Below are 22059 nucleotides of genomic sequence, written 5' to 3'. Positions count from 1 at the left end.
AAGTATAGAACCCTAGAAACTCTCCATTGATTTTAATTTTAATTCAAAGGAAGTACAGAGCAAGTCAATCAGTATGTAAAAGGCTCTCTCCCATTCACTAGAGGTTTCAGCTTTTCTAAAAATTCAACAAATAGTCTCAATATTTTTCACAATCATGCTTAGAAATACCTATAATATATAAACAAACAAGCAAACTAAATAAATTAGCTCATTCATCAGCATAAATTATCATTGCACGTCATATTTTAGTAGATTTGAGAGAAAATTTAAGATTGTTCCTCTTCAGCCATGTAGTACCTTTTGTATTTATCTATTATATTTGTATTACTTCCCCCACTTGTAAATTAAAAACCCGTTTCCTGTTCAGACAACATATTTAAGGATTCTCTTCCCAAAAATACTTGCCAGAGAGGCCCAGAAAGTCAAATTGAAACATATAATGACCAAGATATCAAAACCAACTAGAACATTCAATTCTATTTAGATATAATTGGCCTACAGCACTCTATAAGTTTATGTGTATAGCATAATGATTTGACTTACATATATTGTGAAATGATTACCACAAGTTTTGTTAATATCCATCATCTCATAAAGACACATACACACCAAGAACAAGGACATGCTTTTTCCCTTGTGATAAGGACTTTTAGAATCTACTCTAATAACTGTCAAACATACCATATAGCAGTGTTAAATGCAGTCATCATGTTGTACATTATATCCCTAGAAACTATTTATATTTAACTAGAAGTTTGTGTCTTTTGACCACCTCACTCAATTCTCACGCCCTCCCCCCCCCCCCCCCCCCGTCCCTCTGGTAACCACAAATCTGATCTCTTTCTATGAGTTCTTGTCTTTCGGTTTAGATTCCACATATAAGTTATAGTGTATGGTATTTATGATATTTGTCTTTCTCCATCTGACTTATTTCAGTTAACATAATACCCTCAAGGTCTATCCAGGTTGACATAAATGGCATGATTTCCTTCTTTTTTATGTCTGAATAATATTTCATTGTGCGTGTGTGTGCATATGTGCATGTATCACAACTTTGTTATCTATCTATCTATCTATCTATCTATCTATCTATGGACACTTGGGTTGTTCACATGTCTTGGCGATTAGAAATAATGCTTTTGTGAACATAGGGATCCAAATAACTCTTTGACATAGTGTTTCGTTTCCTTTGGATATATTCTCAGAAATGGAATTGCTGAATCCATCCCTAATTTCTGACTATGCATTTACAAACCCATCAAGAAAGAAGAGATGTGGGAGGGGGATCAGAGTTTGCTCTTAATTTTATATATTGCTAAGCCTGGGCTCTACTTTCTTATATCAGTTGAAGTTTATGTGTGCTTATGTTTATTCAGGCTTATAATGTCTTTTGAATTTTTTCTAATTAATAATAATTTCAAGTTAACAAAGTTAATTCCAAAAGTTAACAAAGCAAAACAAGAACCAGTGCCAATCTCATCAGAGCAAAGGATTCTCAATTTGGCTATATATGATGTGTTTTTATAACAAAAACACAAAGTTTTGAGAGTCTTCTGCTATAGTTATTGTAGCAAACTAAACAGGTTTAGATTCTAAAAATGACAATATAAAATAATATTCAAACATGGTAATCAATATTTGATGACAATCGAAGAATGCCAAGAGAGCATGAAAAAGGATAAGAGCTAGAATGATTGAAATAAGCAAGGGTTGTCCAATTCATGCACGAATGCAAAATGCGCATAACCAGAAGAATAACTAGACACTTGTCGACAGTGTAGAGGCCCACACACAACAAAACTCATCCTGTCTGATGAGTCTACCCACACCCCCTATCCCTGTATCCCACTTAAAAATAATGACAATAAAATACTCTTAGTAATATATTTCATCTTCCCCCAAACCACTGGAGTATATACGACTATATTACTCTCATTTTACTTGAAGAAAAACTGAGCCTTAGAAGGTGAAGCATTTGCCCAAAGTCACACACCTGGAGAGGAAGTAGCAGAACTGACCTCAAAGGAGTGCTCACACACAGCTCTGCACTACAGTGGGAACAGCGATTGTGGAAGCCATGACACCCTACCCTTGTAGGACATCGCATTCCAGTGTGGCTCCTCCATGGGAGGAAAGGTGAGTAAGAAAGAAGCAAAATGTCATTATGTCTTAGAATCATAAAATGATCAGAAGGGAATGCTTGAGAATGCTGTTTCCAATCACTTTTTTAAAGGAGGAGGAGAATAATGCCCTCCTAAAGAAGAAGGCAGTGTCTTTCCCCCTTGCTCTAAACCACATTTCAGTTCAGATTCAAGAAGAGCTCACTGGGATGAATCCCCCCACCTTGGCCAAAACAAACCGTGGCAATTCAGCACTTAAATACTGCTGGGTAGAGGCTGTGATTAGCATGCTGACCTGGAGTCTCCATTTTTAGTTAACATAAAAAGGAAAACATTCTTTTAGAGAAACTGAATAAACGACAGTTAAATGAAACAGTAAATAAACAGGCAGCTCACAGTCTTTGAATGCAGATGGGATGTAGGACTCTTGGATTAAATTTCGAAAGTCAGGCTGGAACAAAAGGAATTCAGGCTAACCAAGGACTTGGTTCTTCCAACTCTGCCAAGATTTACAAACCAGGGACTGTTTCAATATGCTCTCTCTGAGAGCACACAATAACTAAAACTCCCTGGAAACATTAAATCAGGTTAACCATTCAAAGCAGGCCAACACTGGAGGAGAATCAAATGCATATTCATTTATTCTCTGTTTCATGGGTTTATTTAATGCCTTTCCTCTCACGAGCTCATGGTGCACAGAATATGGCTGCAATAAAATTGTGTGAGATATACAACTCTGAGCTTGCATCTGAAGACCTATTTTATCTTTTAAATGAAATCCTACCAAGTGGCCTGGAAAAAATCTAGAAGTGATATTGTGAACATTATAGCCATCACTTAACCAGCAGTGACAGTACCACATCTTTGTTTCTGTGATTTTCTTAACATTAGAGTCTTTTCCAACTCTAGGCTGAGAAGTTAAATTTTAAGAGAAGGCACTCCAGCTAACTGAACAGCAAAATAAATCTTTTGTTTTGAATTCCTGTGAAGTATGGAACTCTTCCCACAAATCGCTTACACTTCCTTTTCTGAGCTCCCAGAGTAAACCCCAAAACAAAATAAGAGTGCTCATCTAAAGAGTTTGTAATGATTCAGACAAAGTGTGTCGGTTCTAATATGAATGTCACAAGCTTCTATACTTAGATGATCTTTTAAAAAGTAGGAATGCTTTTCAGCCTTTCCTTTGATTTTGCCTAAGTGTCCGTTTACACAATCAAAAATTTATTTTTTAAAATATATTTTTATTGACTTTTTTAAAGAGAGAGGAATAGAAAGGGAGAGAGAGAAACATCGCAGTGAGAGCTCAACATCAATTGGCTGCTTCCTGGGGCCGGAGCCTATAACCCAGGCTTGTGCCCTGACCAGGAATTGAACTGGCAACCTTTTGATGTACAAGATGACACCCAACCAACTGAGCCTCGCCAGCCAGGGAGCAAAAAAATCCATTTTAAATAGATATTATAACAATTACATTTTTAAAAAAACCATAACTCTCACTTTATTCATTTATTTTACTCCCATAATAAATGGAAGAATATATTAAAGATGTAACATGTAAGAATGGGAGATTTTCCATAAGTACTGGGTGACGCATTCCTTAGAATTGTGTACTTTGTCAACACAGGTCACTTCACTATCTCTGGCTGCAAATCCAATTATTCCTAGTGGAAAACTTGACTTTGCCACGTGCTTTCAGAAAACAAAATTATCAGACCTAGCTTTATTTGTCAGCATTTCTCTATATTTATAACAGAATTCATTTGTGGCATAGCTATATATTAAATAAATGCTATAAGTACTTGGAATACAGAAACAAATGAACATTCCTGGCCTTGGGGTCATTATCAAAAGTGAAAAAAGTTTTTTAAAAAACTAAGGTTTTATAATACAATATAATAAATGTGATAATGTCAGTATGAAGCAGTTGTTAAGACAACACAGGGAAACAGAAATCTAACCCCCAACCAAGGCAAGGTTAGAAAGGAGCTTTTGTCAGAACCTGACAAGGTCAGATAAACATGAGTGTGGAACAAACTGCAGCTGTTGATATTTTGGGATTGTTTGTTACTGTAGGATGATTTAGTCTATCTTAACTGATACATGGTGATTAGAATAATTATCTTAACTAATGTAAGCTAATTGATAATTCTCAATAGATTTCAAAAGTGTGCAGCTAAAATGTCAAAAGGAATTTTCCAAAAACCATGATCAAAACCCGAAGGTTGCTTAGAGTTGTTTCTTATTACATATTGTGCTTTGGTTGACACAACTCCAAATACAATCTGAAATCGCCGTATGTGTGTGTGTGTGTGTGTGTGTGTGTGTGTGTGTGTTCATTCTTTTTCAATGATTACTCTGCCTTTCTTATCTGATCCATTGTTCTGATCTTGGGGACCTGAGTGATTGCTTTCTGAATCATATCAGCAAAGCTTTTCTCTCTGTTTCAGTTTTCACTTGGTTCTATTCCTGTACCTCAGGAAAGCGCATTTCTCAGTAGTCCCTTGACTTGTGTAGCTCATGGGTGTGGGTATGTATATACATATGTATCCCACTCTCTCAAAATAAATAGTTTGTAACTCTTTAAAACAAAAATCCAAATAGTGTTCTTGAACATTTTTAAAAATGAGACAACCTGCTATTAGCTATGTTTGTATCACGTTATTGCTGAAACTCCAGCTTAGAAATTGTGATTCTGGAAAATCTCTTTACTGCTGTGCTGATAACACTGTAAAATATTGTTGTTATTATTGTTAAAGTGGATAAACATTATTAAGCAGCTAAAATTTTATGCCAGCTATATTCTCATTACCTTATTGAATTCTCGCAGTAACCCAATAACATCAGAGTTATCATGATCTATTCTAGAAAACATACATACACAAAGGTAGTGTGACTTGCTCAACATCACACTGAATGTAAATGGATGTAAACTCAGGCAGGCTACTTCTGGAGAGTTTTAGTTTCAGCTTCAATAGTTACACAGTTTAACCGTGTATGCCAGGGGCCATCAAACTACGGCCCGCGGGCCACACGCAAATACAAATATTGTATTTGTTCCCGTTTTGTTTTTTTTACTTCAAAATAAGATATGTGCAGTGTGCATAGGAATTTGTTCATAGTTTTTTTTTTTTAAACTATAGTCCGGCCCTCCAAGGGTCTGAGGGACAGTGAACTGGCCCCCTGTTTAAAAAGTTTGAGGACCTCTGGTGTATGCCTTCATTTCTTCACCTGCAAGATAGGAATAATGTGCCCTACGTATATCACAGCTTTTCTGGGTGGTTCAATAACAGAGCAATGAATCAAAGTGTTTTAAAAATTAGTAGGTACTCATATTGAAATCCATATTGAAGATTTTCTTTGAGCTGCACACTATGGATTTAAAAAAAAACAAAATCTTTGATAAAATGTAAGATTTCTAGAATTAGGGGATTTATATAAACATCTGGATTTTTCAGCTCTTAAATCAGACCAGGTGCAATGCTAACCCTTCATTTCTGCACAGAAAGAACTGGCAGAGCAGAGCAGCTGCCCATCTGAGACTAGGCACGTGCCCTCCATTCTGCCACAGTCCCCACCCTGCTGGCTTCAACCACTTACACGCAGAGGCATCTGTCTTTGCTTCCCCCTTTAGTAAAGAGCAAAATTCTGGATCATTGTGAGATAGGATTGTATTAGGAGGCACCATAGTAGTCCAGGCTTGTCGCCTTACACATGTGATTTGAAAACATGACCATCATCACACTGGAACTATTACCCAAACCCTTTGGATAATATCTGCAGGTCTAGACCGGAGCTTTAAAAAAGAAGAAAAGGAAAGAAAATAGGCATGTTGCCCAGACACAACTTCTGACAAGAATCAACTGTACCCGGAAAAAACTCCAGGGGCTGATTATAAAAAGAATATCTATACTTTTTTCCTCTTTGCTTCTGAGACAACTCTCACCTGACCTCCTTTCCCGGTGCAAAGGAAGCGTCATTATCACACTCATTGGCGGTTCACTGGAGGCAGTCAATAAGAGGGACTTGAAAGCTTCTCATTGAAAAAGAAATTCTAAAGATCACAAAAAGGTTCCCAGAATTCAACGTTTCATAAGCAGCTGGCATCAGCAGCTTCAGTACGGCTCTGGCCACGTGCCCTGTGATGGTTGCCACTGGGGCGGGACCCTGTTAAAGGGGCACAGCTAAGCCCCAACTGGTCCCCAGTAAAGCCTCGCCTCTGTCTGTTCATGGCACAAAAAATTAAAGTTCTGGCCTTGGATGTATAACAAGCCTACATACAACTCCTCCATGTTTCACCTTCTTAGGTGAATGTTCATGGCCAAGTTTCTTTATCTATAAATTAGTCTTAATATCACTTATTCATAGACTTGTCTAAGGATTCAATAAGAGAACCTAATAAATAAAGCCCTAAATAAAGCCCTTGCTGTCTAACACATAATGGATAGTTAATAAATGGCAGCTATTGTTATTATTAAAGGACAATTATTTGAGGCAGTAGTGAGCTAAAGTCTCAAATTTTGTTCCTTTATTGGTTTTTCAGATAGTATAGTATATCCTGGGTATTTAGAATTATAGAAACAATTTCATTGAATGGGTTAAAGAACAATATTATCCTCAATTTAAAAAAAAAAACCAACACCAAACCAATTCAGAAAAGAGGAAATTATATTCAATATTTTAAATGAGAGCATTTTCAAGGTGAAGAATGTAACCAGATATTTATTTTTAAAAAGTGAATTATAATGTTACATTAACAAAAATTATCCTTTCTAATTAGGAGCACTCAGGTTAAATTTCTACATTATTCAACAGAGTAAATTGCTTTCTACAGAGAAACCCTGAAAATAACACTGGGATTTTCAAACTTAGCAATTTTGCATGGTAGTAATATTTCCTCCTTTTTATAATACAAAGTTTTAAGATAGATTTTATAGATTTGGATTGAAAATTTGTATGAGATAATCTCATAAATATTTAAAAGAAAAAAATCCTAACAGTACATTTCATAAGTGTGAATTTTGTTATTTCACTACCACTCCTCTTATAAGCATTTATTTACTACTAGAGGCCCAGTGCACAAAATTTGTGCATAGGAGGGGGGGGGGGGTCCCTCAGCCTGGCCTACACTCTCTTGCAATCTGGGACTGCAGGATTGGGCCTAAACCAGCAGTCGGACATCCCTTTCACAATCCAGGACCACTGGCCCCTAACCACTCGCCTGCCTGCCTGATCTCCCCTAACAACTCTTCCTGACTGCCTGATCACCCCTAACTGCTCCCCTGCCTGTCTGATGGCCCCTAACTGCCTCTGCCTCGGCCCCTGCTACTGCAGCTTTGTTGGGAAGGACGACCAGAAGGTTGTTTGGCTGTCCAATCTAATTAGCATATTACGCTTTTATTATTATAGACGGTTGATCACCTAACAATGGAATGTGCAAAATATAATCCTTGATTCTTTCCAAACCACTTCATCAATGAATATTATTTTCTATTGAATTAACCTATTCTAAATCAATGAAAGTCTCCTCTTTCCTATAAGAAATGATGAAAACTCTTTTGAGTAGAGTTTCACTAATTGATATCAAGGAAACTATACATATTCATCAAATCAAATCTTATTTCCTCATTTATCGATTATAAAATGAAAGATTGACCTCAATAATTTCCAGGGCCCCTTCCTGGATGTGGGGGAAGGAACTCAAGTCATATGAACTCTTACCAAGGCTGACAACTCAGTAATGCTTTTATAACCATGTAAGAATAAGTTGGGGACAACGAACTCTACATTTTACTTATTATTATCCTATGATTTCCTATTATAGTGGTTATTGTAATTTTGAGACATTAATTTGATCCCTGGTTCATGAATTTTAGGGTAATAACATTGTGTGTCATAAGGTTCAGTCCAGAACAATTAGTGCTGTGTCAGACAGAGGTGCCAGAGATGCCATGAATGAATATTCAGTTTCATAATAGGTCAGTGAACTTCACAGAGAGGAAACTTACTTTACAGCCCTAATACTACTCTGGCACACAAATATATGCTGATGTTAGAAAAGGAATAGAGAAAGACATTTGCAATGAGAGGAGTAGCTGGCTCACTAAAGATCCCACTTGCTGCTGGCTGTGAGGTGGGGGAGATGAGGGGGAGGAACTCCAAGATACGTCAACTCTTTCTTACTGAAGCTGGTAACTCAGGAATATTTTTATAACTATAAAAGCAATGTAGGGACAACATACTCTCAAGCAAGAATATCAGAAAATAAAAAATTTAATTAAAACTATGTTAGTCATTTTTAATAAAAGAAAATTCATCCTATAAAATAAAAGGCTAATATGCAAATCGACCAAACAGCAGAACGACCAGTCACTTTGGCACGCACTGACCACCTGGGGGCAGATGCCCAATGCAGGAGCTACTCTCTGGTGGTCAGTGTGCTTCCACAGGGGGAGCGCCGCTCAGCCAGAAGCTGGGCTCACAGCTGGCAAGTGCAGTGGCAGTGGTGGGAGCCTCTCCCACCTCCACAGCAGCGTTAAGGATGTCTGACTGCTAGCTTAGGCCGGCTCCCCGAGGGCTCCTGGATTGCGAGAGGGTGCAGGCCAGGCTGAGGGATGGACCCCCCTGAATGCATGAATTTCGTGCACCAGGCCTCTAGCTTAAATATTAAAAAATTAATATAATAGAAAATATTCTTGAATTAAATAAATGTTGGTATTAAAAAAACTATCTATATTGGTTTTTCTTATATTGTCATAAACTCATAATGAGCCAACAGCACTTAATACCACTGTGTTTATAATAAATTTTATAAATATATATAACCAATATTAAAATTCAGGAATGTATTATTGCTTCCATACCAAAAATGATGAATTCCAACTTAATTATAGAACATTTTTGTAATCTGAAATAAATTTAGGAAATGCATGCGTGGATGAAAAAGGGGAACTGTAATAAATCGAACCCAAAGTAACCTCACAATGATCTAATCATAAATTCCTAACTGGGGAGGTTATGGTGCATAGCCATGCCCCAGGCAGATAACTTTTAGTGAAAGGTTTATCTTTGCCGTAAGCAAGCCCTATCCGTTGTTCTTGTGCATCTAGGTTAACACACCTTTGAAATTCACGAGTAATTCTCTTTTTCCGAACCTTAGGAAGTATAAACACTCTCAAGGGAGCATTTGAGATTTTGCTTCCTGGCAATTGTCGTCAGTATGACTCAAATAAACTCATAAAAAGTCTCTACAGGTTTGGACATTTTTACATCGACATTCAGAAATGTCATCCAGAAGATAACCAGACACAAAAAGCCTCACTCCTAAAAAGAACGAGGCCTCTTAGAGGATGGCTGCTGAGGCAGGGAAGTGGAGCGCCCAGCTGGGGCTCAGATGACACCTCTTCAGCTCCCAGAGTACACCCACTCCACACACCTCGATGACTCGGCCTCTAGAGATGCTGGCACCTGGGACCACTTTACCACCTTCCCTCCCAGTACCCCTGCTGCTGAGCTGCAGCAATCAAGTCTTCCCACAACCCAGTCCTGCTCAAGCCAACTTCATTACAAGAAGCTTCAGGCCGAGACCAGCATCTCCCACAGTCTGTTACATGGTGTTCTGGGGAATGTGGAAAGGTAAAAAGTAAAAAATCCCATGCCCAGAAAAATGCCCCCTGCTCAAGTCTGGGAAACAGTGAAACAAAATCCAAAAGATCTTCTTAGGTTTCAGTGAGTTAGCACCCTCCAAGAGGAGGCCATATGATGGTTGCTTATTTCTCATAAGCATATTTTACATGGGAAATAACTTTAGAGGCTCTAATTTGTTCTGTTTCCATACTTATTTCAGAATTCAGGTCTCAGCCAGGTAATGCTGGGAAAGAGATTATATAATTGGGGTGCAAAGAGATCCTTTCTTTTCAATACCTTTCCAGTTAGAAACAGATTAATGTCATGTTATGCCCAAGGGCTTTGCCTTATGGCTACTGATAAATCCCATTCTTGATTCATTGATAAATGTTTAGCAATTGGTGGACAAGCCAAATGGAAAAATGAATTCACTTCAGTCTACTCTCTTTAGTCTTTTTGATTGATACACTACAATTATGATGATGCTATTATTATTTGTATCTGGTTTTGAGTGTATTTATCACTGGGTTTGGCATGCCCAGTTTAATTACTCTCCATGAGTATCAAATTAAAGCAAAAAGATGAATGGCCCAGGGCAATACTCCCTCTCAGCAATTTCAAAATAATGGATCAAGTTGATAGTGGAGTCTACATTTTAGACTGCAACACACAATAGACTTCCTATTTTTTAAATGTTAAAACCATATTGCCACTGCCTAGTTCATATTTCAGGTCAGTAGTCGTGATGCCAGAGGTATCCGAGTGTCTTCAAACAGTGATAGTAGCTTTTTGCAAATTCAGTGGTGAAGTCACGTTGGAGAGGACAGGGTCCACAATGTCCAACCGAAAATGCTTAGAAACAAATTCGATGACCCTTTAAATCAGTTACAAACAAAATCAATGCGGGGCGGGAGTGGGGGGAGGGGTCCCGCTCCGGAATTCTTTTAGCTGGTGATTCCAAATCATCAACACATTCAACAGCCACCAAATCCTCCTCTTAATAGCTACTTCGTTTTTACAAATAGCTTCTTTTCTAGAGCGGGGAGTGGTAATTAGAATTTCCTAGTTTGGTACAGTCAGCATTAGCATCATGACTTTCCATGCTGAGGATTAATGACAGTAGCCACAATGATAACAGAGAATGGTAACAGTTCTAATTACTGATACTCATCTTAGGAGGGTGAGCGGCTGTTAAAACATCTCTTTAGAAGTGAGAGTTCAGTCACACATCTTTTTTTCAACAAATGGGAAAAGCTTTCATGCTAATTAGGAAGGAAGATTACAAATTCAAATGTCAGTCAGAGTGCACCGTGATTGTCCTTCATTTACTTTTTTCTCTCTCCCAGCTTAAACTTCCTGGCCCTTAAGCTTTTTAAAAAACTGAGGCTACATTTAAACAGGAGCCATAGGAGGCCTCCTGGTTTCCACTTAAAACAACCCTTCCCAGTTCAACAAGGGAAGTTTCTCATTTATTTGTACTTGAAAAATGAAATCTGTTTCCTAAACGTTGTCAGGAACTCCTAAGCCTAGAAAGCCACTCTTTATTCATTGTTCTCTTAAAGCACATGATATAATGACCAGAAAGGAGTCCAGAGAAATAACGTCTTGTCCATTGCTTCATAATCAGCCATAAGCACCCTTAGCAAATGACAACTTCTTGGCAAGCAAGTCCATCATTTCATCTACAAAATGACAAAGCTGGAATTGGTGGTGTTTCCTAAATTCTCCAGACCGTGTGAGTCACCCAGGCTGTTGTGGGGCGAATGGATTGTGACTATGGTTTGCCAAACTCAGTATCAGAACCTCCAGGTCCGAGAATATACAGATCAGATTGGAGTTAAATGTGAGGAACTGTTTCCAGGACCCTGGACAGCAAGAGGCAGGAGCGTGTTCAGGACCAGGTGGAACTGAACTTCCTGCCACGTAAGGATGCGCCCTCTTGAGGATGTATTTGGTTCACAAACCAGAAGAGCACAACACCTGTGAACATTCCCTTAAATCGGGGGTTGTGAAATGTCTTCTGTAAAAGCCCACATTGTGACTACTCCAGGCCTTTGAGCCACGTGGTCTCTATTGTGACTACTTAGCTCTGACTGCAGCACAAAAGCTGTTTTAGACAATAAGTAAAGAAATGAGTGTGGCTGGCTGCCAGCCAAACTTACATTTGAATTTTCATATGGCATGAAGTATTATTCCTCTCCTGATTTTTTTCAACCATTTAAAAATACAAACACTCGTCTTAACTCATGGGCCCTACAAAAATAGTTAGTGGGCAGTTTGCTGATCCTTGTCTTAAATGGAAATGCTCAAATTGTAAGGCAATGTCTTCTCAAATTACAACAGAAGCCAGATTGTCCAAGGACAGGAACAGAAGTGTCACCCTTTCAATCCTAGCAGGTTCTCTCCTGCCTCAAGTGTCACCAGCAGCCCTGCACATAGAAGGAGGGGGCCTGGGAAAGGCCACCGCGATGGGGTGTGTGGTCCTGCTGGATTTAGCTGCCCACTTTCACGAGGGTCCATTTCCTTCACTAAATAAATTGGGAATCTAGAGCACTTAAATGAATGTGTGTGCACGTGTGTGTGCAAGACTGTGCATATGTAGGTATGTGTGGGTTGTCTATGCTGCCAATCTATACCCTGACCTGCAATAGTTATTTAAAATAGCTATTTAAAATACAGGATTCCACAGAGATCTAGTGAGTGGAATGTTTTTCTGAATTCTGTGAGTTGCTCTAGCAAATTCATCAAACCTGATGGGGAACTTGAGGGAAAGTCTGATTTATAGCCAATCATTCAGAAGTACAGGTAACAGCCTGAACTTGTGACTGACATCTGAAATCCAAGTAGGGGGTAGTGGGAACCCCCATGGACAGCCAGTCAGTCAGAAGCACAGGTGACTATGGGGAGGGGGGTGTGGGCAGTCCCACAGGACTGAACCCTTGACCTCTGGGATCTGTTGCTACCTCTGGTTTCATAATGTCAGGTCTGAGCCAGCTAGCATTTCAAGAACTGGTGGCATGGGAAACCCCCTTCCACATGAATTAGATTGGATCCAGGAACCCAAAATAAATGGACACAATATGGTACATCATAGACTGGAACATTATTCAGCCATAAAATGGAATGAAATTCTGATACACTCAGCTACAAAAGAGAATAAAATTTGGACACGTGCCACAACACAGATGAATCTTGAGGATATTATGCTAAGCATAATAAGCCAGTCACAAAAGGACTGATATTGTATCCTTCTAATATGAAGTACCAAGACTAGGCTAATTCATAGAGACAGAAAATGGAATAAAGGTACCAGAGGCTCAGGAAAGAGTGGGAGTTATCGTTTAACTGGTACTGATTTCCTGTTCAAGACAATGAAAAGTTCTGGAAATAAATAGTGGTGATGGTGGCAAAAGAATGTGAATGTACTTGATGCCACTGAACTGTGCGTTTGAAATGGTTAAGATGGTAAAGTTTATGTCATATATATTTTACCACAATGAAAGACAGGTTTAAAATAAAATAAAGAACAGGTTTCTGGCCTCCTCCCTTAGATTTATTTCAGCAGTTCTGAGGTGTTCAGATATTTGTATTTTAAGCAACGGCCCCAGGTGAGTCGTATGAGCTGGTCTATTTCAGAAACTAATGCTGGAGTAAAGGTCTCGCACAGATTGCACATTCATGGTGCAGTTAGGGTCTGCCCTTCTCTAGGGCTGTTACATGACCCTGTCTAGTTTATACATATACCATGGGTGTTCTGAAGTGATATCATCAGATAGAAGTACAAACCAATATTAACAGTAAAAGGGGAGATAAGGTTGTTGACTATGAGGTCCTGGAAGCAAGAACCCTTCTAGACGTGATACTCAGTGTGGGGAGGGTGGGACCACCAACTCTTATGCTAGGCAAGAAATATCCAGGGAAAATGGGCCCTGGGCTGTCAGTCTATAATAAACTGATATGACCAGAGGGCAGAACAGAAGGACCATTCTGCTGGTGCTCTGGAAACACGGTGGCAAGTCTGAAACTTTGGGAAACTCAGTATCACACAGAGCAAGTAAATCTATAGTAATCAGGGACGAGGAGGCTTGGTCTGAGCAAAGAGGTTGGGCAGGCCACACATCTATGACAGCTTAGCTCTAAACAGTAGTGACAGCTGTGCACCAAAGGGCAGCCTTTCTTGGAATAAACTGCTCAACAGCATCTCTTGGCACAAATAGCAATCCCCATCGTCAGCACCAGCTTTGAATATGAAAGACCAAGCTGGCTGTATCAATCCTGCTATGGGTCATACACTGAAAGAAGCTATTATCCCCTTCATTACCTCTTCTACGCCCAAACCCATACTCCTCTGAGCTGAATTTCTGCTCTCTCCCTTCGTGTTCCTCACTGTTCATCCACTCTTGTGACAGGTTCTCTGGCCCAGCTTTCAATTCAGATTTGTCCTTTATTCCAGTGTCATCCTGTAATTCTGACTGCTGCATATTTCTGACCATAGTAAGTTTCTTCCCCAAATCTTTTATTTTGCACAGAAATATTTTTTAAATATGCTCAGAGGGATATACTGATGTATATGATTCATTTTATATCTTGTTATTAAATTATTAGGAAACATTTGGATGGAATGAACAATAAATAACAGTAAGAACTAATAATATATTCTCGTTTTGTGCCAGGCATTATGCTGTCCATTATGTGGATATTACATTTAATATTTAAAAACAGCAGTTTCTAGTCTGACATCTAAAGGGCTTGGAAATCATCACGCTCATCTTCACAAGAAAAGAAGCTGAACTAAAAATCAATAAGTTTTCTTATATTCATCAGAAAAGTGAGGACATGGGGCCACGTGTTGCCCTGAAAACTGCAGAGATGGACAAGGGGATATAGAGATCCACAGGTACCAAGGGGAGCATATGCCCCCAGCTAGATCCAATGCCAGCAGGAACACTTTAACCTGTCATCGATGAATTGCTAAAGGCTCAGTGTGGACTAGCTTGGGAGTTAAAACTCCTAGGAGGCCTGGTCATGTGGGGGAGGAGAATTCATTACATTTTCATGAGTTTCACCCCCAGGAACTCTAACAGGTTCTCACTCTAAAGATAGGAGGAAAATTCCCTGTGCTTTTCTCAGGGACAGAGCAAAAGTACTGTCATCATTTTTGTTTTAATCTTTATTGTTCAGATGATTACAGATGCTCCTTTTTCCCCCCCATAGCTTCCCTCCACCTGGTTCCCACCCCAGTCTAGGCCCTCGCCCCCCCCACTGTCCTTGTCCATAGGTGTAAGATCTTTGTCCAGTCTCTTCCTGCACTCCCACACTCCCTTTCCCCCAAGAATCATCAGTCCGCTCCCTTTCCATGCCCCTGATTCTGCTACACTCACCAGTCTGTTCTGTTCATCAGATTTCCTATTCATTTTATTTCTAGATTCACTTGTTGACAGATATGCACCCATTGTCACTTTGTTGTTCATAATTCTTTATCTTTACTTTTTTCTTCCTCTTCTTCTTAAAGAATACCCCTCAGCATTTCATATAATACTGGTTTGGTGGCGATCAACTCCCTCAGCTCTTTCTTGTCTGTGAAGCTCCTTATCTGACCTTTAATTCTAAATGATAGCTTTGCTGGGTAGAGTAATCTTAGCTGTAGCTTCGTGCTATTCATTACTCTCAATATTTCTTGCCACTCCTTTCTGGCCTGCATAGTTTCTGTTGAGAAATCAGCTGACAGTCATATGGGTACTCCCTTGTAGGTAACTCACTGTTTTTCTCTTACTGCTTTTAAGATTCTCTCTTTGTTTTGAACTATATTCAGAGCTTTCTGTTCTCCTTAACAAGGCCTACCCTTGAGGGAAACTGTTTTACTAGAGCCTAAAGGGGTTTTCACCAACCTGGCTAGATTAACCAACCTGGCTAAAGAAAATACTCAACTCTAGCTCTCTCTAGCCTTTGATGTGGGGGGAGAGAATTACTGAACTCAGGCTCATTCAAAGACAACAAATCCCCTGCCCTTCACACCTCACCACCTGTGATGGCAATTTTATCTATCAACTTGACTGGACCACAGGGTGGCCAGATATTTGACTAAACATTATTTCTGGGTGTGTCTGTGAGGGTGTTTCTGAATGAAATGAGCACTTGAATCAGTGGGCTCAGTAAAGGAGTTCGTTCTCATATATATCTATATATACACATATATACATACATATGTATACACACACACACACACGTGTGTGTGTGTGTGTGTGTGTGTGTGTGTGACACTATCCAATCAGCTGAGGGCTAAATAGAACAAAAAGGCAGAGAAAAGAAGAATTTGGCCCTTCCTGCCTTACTGGTTAAGCTGGGACATCAATCTTCTGCTCTCAGCACTCCTAGTTCTCAGGCCTGAAATCTCCACCACTGGCTTCCTTGATCCTTGGGTCTTCATGTTTGCAATGAATTACACCACTGGCTTTTCTGTATCTCCAGCTCACAGACAGCAGGTCATGGATGTCTCAGCCTCCATAATTCATATTCTTTTTTCTTTCTTTCTCTCTTTCTTTCTTTCTCTCTCTCTCTCTCTCTCTCTCCCTCCCTCCCTCCCTCCCTCCCTCCCTCCCTCTCTCTCTCTTTCTCAGTGTGTATGTGTCCCAATATGTTTATAGTTGTTGCTATTGCTTCTGCTCCCCTGGAGAACCCTAACAGAGCTCCTGTATAATAACTGGGATTACAGCTAAAAGACTGCAAGTCTCAGGACCTCTTTAAGAAGGAGTTGAAGAGTACACTAGAGGAAATTTTAGTTTTGACACCAGATCTACAGTAAACAGTAAGCACAGTCTAACTCTTATCCTAATTAACATAAAACCTTCCATTAAAGGCCTATCTGCCTCATTTCTTTTTACCCAAAACAACATATCTGGCTTTCAATTAAAAAATCACTTTAAATATAAAGACACTCATAGATTAAAAAGTTAAGGGATAGAAAATGATATACTGTGCTAACAATACTCAAAAGAAGCTGGAGTAGGTATATTAATTTCAGGTGAAATGAACTTCAAAACAATAAAAAATATTTAGGACTAAAGAGGGACATAACTAAGTGACAAAAGCATCAATTCTCCAAGAAGACATAATGATCCTTAATATGTATATGCCTAGTAATAAAGCATCAAAATACATGAAGCAAAAATGGATAGATCTGCAAGGAGAAAGAAATGAATCTACTAATATAATTGGAGATTTCAGTATCCCTGTATTAGTAACTGACAGATCCAGCAGTCAGAAATTCAGTTGAACTGAACGGCACCATCAATCAACGGGATCAACTGACATTTACTAAATAATTCATCCAACAACAATAGAATACACATTTTTCTCAAGCTCACATTAAACATTCACTAAGATATACCAGAGTCTGGGTGTAAAAAATATCTTAACAAATTCAGAAATATAGCAAACATACAAAATATGAGCTTAGGCTACAGTAGAACTAAGCTAGAAATAAAAAAAAGGAACAATTCCCTTGCAACTGCAAAAAAAAGAATAAAATACCTAGGAATAAACTTTAAAGGATATGAAGAGCCTATATACTGAAAACCACAATGCACTATTAAAAAGAGACTGAAAAAGACACAATATAATGGGAAGATATTCTGTGTTCATGGAGTGACATCAATGTAGTTAAAATGTCCATATTACCCAAAGCAATATATAGATTTAATGCAATCCCCATCAAAATTGCAATGACATTTTTCTAAAGAAACTAAAATAAATCACCAGATTTGTATGGAACCACCAAAGACCCCAAATAGCCAAAGCAATCCTCAGAAAAAAGAATGAAGCTGGAGGTATCACACTACTTGACTTCAAATTATACTACAGAGCAATGACAATCAAAACAGCATAGTATTGGCAGAAAAACAGACACACAGAACAATGAAATAGAATTAACAACCCGGAAATAAAGCCACACGTATATGGGCCGATAATTTTTGACAAAGGAACCAAAACATACAATGGAGAAAACAAAACCTCTAGAATAAATGGTGCTAAAAGGTCACATGCAATAAGAAGAAACCAGTTGGTAGTTAAATAGACTACAGTTGGTCCCCATGTACCAAGACAAGTACTAAATTGCAAGTGTAGGAAATTTGGAAGATGGCTGCTAGAGGCAGTTATCTCCTCATGAAACAGGGTAATTGACAACAGTTCAACTCTCTGCCCAGGAAAGTTATTTGGAAAGTCGGATTCACAAGATTTTTCCTCTTGTTTAGAATATTTCTTCAAAGGTTTGGCCTTTGTTATATCTCCCTGGGACAGATAAAGAAGACAAGAGAGATGACAGAAGTGCATAAACCTTATTCCTTCCATATGATCTTCCAGCCCTTGGCTCCCACACCTGCTTTCCCTCCTCCTCGATTTTGAGTCCTTGGGATCCTCTACCAGAAACCACTGTAATATATTTTCAGAGAGCAGGCATGGCCTCTTGTATTGCAGAACGCATGCTCCCTATCCTTGACATATTTGCATTCAATTTGTGGTGATAGCATCCAAATGTGAAACCAAAGAGTTGTGTTTCATTCACTGAATCATCATGTAGCACAAACCTATTAAAAACCTACTCAGCCCTAACGGGTTTGGCTCAGTGGATAGAGCGTCGGCCTGCTGACTGAAGGGTCTCGGGTTCGATTTCGGTCAAGGGCATGTACCTGGGTTGCGGGCTCATCCCTAATAGGGGGTGTGCAAGAGGCAGCTGATCGATGTTTCTCTCTCATCGATGTTTCAAACTCTCTATCCCTCTCCCTTCCTCTCTGTAAAAAATCAATAAAATATATTTAAAAAAAATAAAATAAAAACCTACTCAGACTATTCATTCAACAAATATGTAGTGGTTATGTAGTAAGTGTCAGGCATAATTCTCGTGCAAACCCTTTCCCTGATGGAAATTGGAATAGAAGCTGAGACACATCCTACCCTTGAGGTACCTACAGGAAATTGGGAAACAGGCAAGTTCCAAGGAACAAAGGGGCAAAAGAATTAAGGGGAAAACAAATTGTAGAAAGGAATGAAGGGGAAAACAAACAGGAAGAGGATAATGCAGCGTTAGCCAGAGTAAACTTCTAAAAAAAAGACTTGTTATTAAAAAACATGTTTGGAAGAGGAGAGACGCGTCAGGGATAGCCCACTGCTCTCACATTAGAGTTAACGATTCCTGGAAATGTAAACTGATTTGCACAACATCATCCAGGGCCAAGCGCAAAGGCAGAATGATGTTACACTAAAGGCCTGTTTACAAGACAAACCTTGTTACCTTTATTAAAATAATAACTTTTAGCTGTAAGTCGTAAAAGAGAATGGTGGCTCTTCCCAGGGGGCTGAGAGAAGCTCACAGACCTCAGATAACTAAGCGAGCACACAGGATGCGTGCTAACCAGAGGAATCCTCTCTCTCAGGGCTGCTGTCTCACGAAAGCCTTGGCAGGTCACAGGTCCCTCCTCATTAACATTGACTGACATTTGATGAATGTTCAAGCCTGAAATACTTGCCCGCCCTGCTTCAGAGCCTTATCTTTCAGGAAACAGCCTTGCAGCCACTGCCCTAAGAAACTGTGTGCTTCCTTCTCTGCAGGGGCTGGGAGGGTGCCTTCCTGTGAGTTTCCAAGGGGACTCGTCTTTCCACTCTGGGGAGACAGGGAACGGAATGCCTGCACCACCCCTTGCTCCGAGCTGTTTGCTGACTCTCCATCACAGATAGGTTTTGCATTTTGTGACTGAAACTGGTTAGCTTCTTACTTGTGTGCTGTAAGCACAAGTGGGCCTCTATTCTTCACTGACTTAGATGCCTACTCTATACAAGCCCCTGAACTAGGTATTTTGGCAGCCATGCCTCAGATGAAAAAATAAAGAAAAAAGAGTTTTGCAAATCTTCAGTCATGCATTCGTTTAACCAGAGGACTTTGTCTCGTTCAGACCAGGTGTTTATCACTGTGCTCTGTTAAAGGAAGTCAGGGCTCATCATGATCGGCTCCACTACCATCAAATGCCATTTGGCAAATGGGATCTCACACATATGCTGAAGGCAGGCCACTAACTCATAGTTCCGCGCAAATTCACTGTTTGTTTCCAAACCCCATAAACGACAGCAAATTGCAAGTACCGAGCAGGTTTATAAATTCTTATGTAGCAAGCATTTCAAGCAATTTCTATGAAGGCTTTCTAGAAAGCTGATTTATTACAGATTGGCTTCCTATTTGCAGAGTGCATACATTTTAATGAATTGCAGGCAGCACGGAGCAAAGCATACATATTCTGGTGCTAAAAGGACTAGAAATGTCTTGTGTTGGAGCTTGCAGATAGCATAAAATGGATTCCTGTCATAAATTAAAAACACTCCCAGGGGGTGGGGGCAGAGAAGTAAACATTTCAGAAGGAAGTACCTATTTGTAAGAAAGAGTGGAGGTGGGGAAAAGAATATATTTTTTGTTTTTGTTTGTTTTTAAATTTATCCCACAAATTTTCAAGATGCAGTGCAGCCTATTAATGACAGGGGCTGGTTCCAGTGTCAGAATGGGTGGGGTAAAATACTTCCCCGTTTATTTAGCTGTATTACCTGTGCCTCAGTTCCCCCAGCTGTAAATTGGGAAGAGTGAAAGTATTTACCCTGGATGGTACTAAACAGAAACCTTTAGCCTGGCACAGAATTAACCTGAACAACTAGAAGGTATTAGCATTGTTTTTCTCTGCTGCTTATAGGTACCCAGTGGGAAAAAAATTAGCATATAGTTATTGCTTTTAAAGAAACTTATGATTTAAAGAGGCAAATCTTCACTAAAGCAATTGAACAAGCACTTATTTCTTCCACATAATGATAACTAAATTAATCTAGGAGATAGAGGAGAAGAAATTCCCTAGAGAGAAAGAAGTGAACATGATTGAGGCTCAGAACTACGATGGTTCCAGTTGACAATATAATTACACAGAATATCAGTTAGGCAGAAGTCAAAAAGTCAATATTATTTAAACATCAAATCAATGCAGTTAAGTATCCATAATATCCTACGTTAACTTAAAGTCACCCCTTCAGAGATAATTTTCCTAACCACCCACGCTAAAAAGTAGTCCACCAGTTCCTGGCACTCTCTACCATATTATCCTATTTTATTTTATTTTTTTAAATATATTTTATTGATTTTTTACAGAGAGGAAGGGAGAGGGATAGAGAGTTAGAAACATTGATGAGAGAGAAACATCAATCAGCTGCCTCACCCCCTACTGTGGATATGCCCGCAACCAAGGTACATGCCCTTGACCGGAATCGAACCTGGGACCCTTGAGTCCGCAGGCCGATGCTCTATCCACTGAGCCAAACTGGTTAGGGCCTATTTTATTTTCTTCACACTTTCAGCAGAGTTTCCTAGTGGTATCACATCTATGAATTACAGCCATTTCTCAGTCTCTACACTACTGACAGGACTGGATGATTGTCAAGTAGTACTCCACTGTGTGAGTGTACCACACTCTGTTTATCCATTCACCAGCTGATGGATATTTGATTTGTTTCTAATTTTTGGCTATTATGAGTAACACAGCAAGGCACATTTTTGAACAAGTTTTTGTGCAGGCACGTGTTTTCAGTTCTCTTGGGCAAACACCTAGGAGTAGAGTTTCTGGGTCACATGGTAGCCCTATACTAGTATTTCACATTTTGAGGCTTTGCCAAACAGTTTTTAAAAGAATCTGAACCATTTTACAACCCCACCAGCAATATTCAAGAGTTGCCTACATTTGCCTACATTTGCTATTACCTATCTTTTCTTATTCTAGCCATCCTAGTGGGTATGAAGTGGTATGTCACCAGGGTTTGAATTTTTATTTTCCTAATAACTATTAATGTTAAGCATCTTTGCATTATTTATTGGCCTTTTGCATTTCTCTTTTGGAAAAATATCTATTCAAGTCATTTATTTTAAAACTAAACTACTTACATTTTCATTGTTGAGTTGTAAGTATTTTTTATATATTCTATATCCTCTGATGGTTAATTTTGTGTGTCAATTTAGTTGGCCATGGTGTCTAGATATTCAGTTAAACTTTATTCTAGATTTTTCTGTGAAGGTATTGTTGAGATTAATGTTTAAATTGGTGGACTTTGAGTAAAGCTGATTACCCTCCATAAAATGGGTAGAATTCTTCCAATCTATTAAAGGTACTAATAAAACAAAGAAAATTATTATTAACTATATTCCCTATGATGTATTTTACCTTCCTGTGAGTATTCTGTAACTGCTGATTTGTACTTCTAAATCCCTTTGCCATTTTCACCCAACCTCTCTCCCATC

At 39.1% G+C, this 22059-nt stretch overlaps 1 protein-coding gene and 1 long non-coding RNA gene across 6 annotated transcripts in view; one reads left to right on the top strand and one right to left on the bottom strand.

The window, feature by feature from the left end:
• Positions 1 to 22059, bottom strand: part of PRKG1 (protein kinase cGMP-dependent 1) — a 1083951-nt gene that overhangs the window by 264968 nt on the left and 796924 nt on the right. The window lies entirely within an intron of this gene.
• Positions 1 to 22059, top strand: part of LOC139021925 (uncharacterized) — a 38333-nt gene that overhangs the window by 1686 nt on the left and 14588 nt on the right. For 3 of the 4 annotated variants that reach the window (XR_011473570.1, XR_011473568.1, XR_011473569.1), the window contains exon 3: positions 1948 to 2136. The exons of the other annotated variant lie outside the window; for it this stretch is intronic. This is a non-coding gene — a long non-coding RNA (uncharacterized lncRNA). The remainder of the gene's footprint in view (positions 1 to 1947; positions 2137 to 22059) is intronic. 4 annotated transcript variants of the gene reach the window in all.

Source organism: Myotis yumanensis, unplaced genomic scaffold (assembly GCF_028538775.1).
Source record: "Myotis yumanensis isolate MYYU_CA2020_CCGP unplaced genomic scaffold, mMyoYum1.0.hap1 SCAF_13, whole genome shotgun sequence".
NCBI lineage: Eukaryota > Metazoa > Chordata > Mammalia > Chiroptera > Vespertilionidae > Myotis > Myotis yumanensis.
The sequence above is the reverse complement of the archived record's forward strand: the minus strand, read 5'-3'. Positions and strand labels throughout refer to the sequence as shown.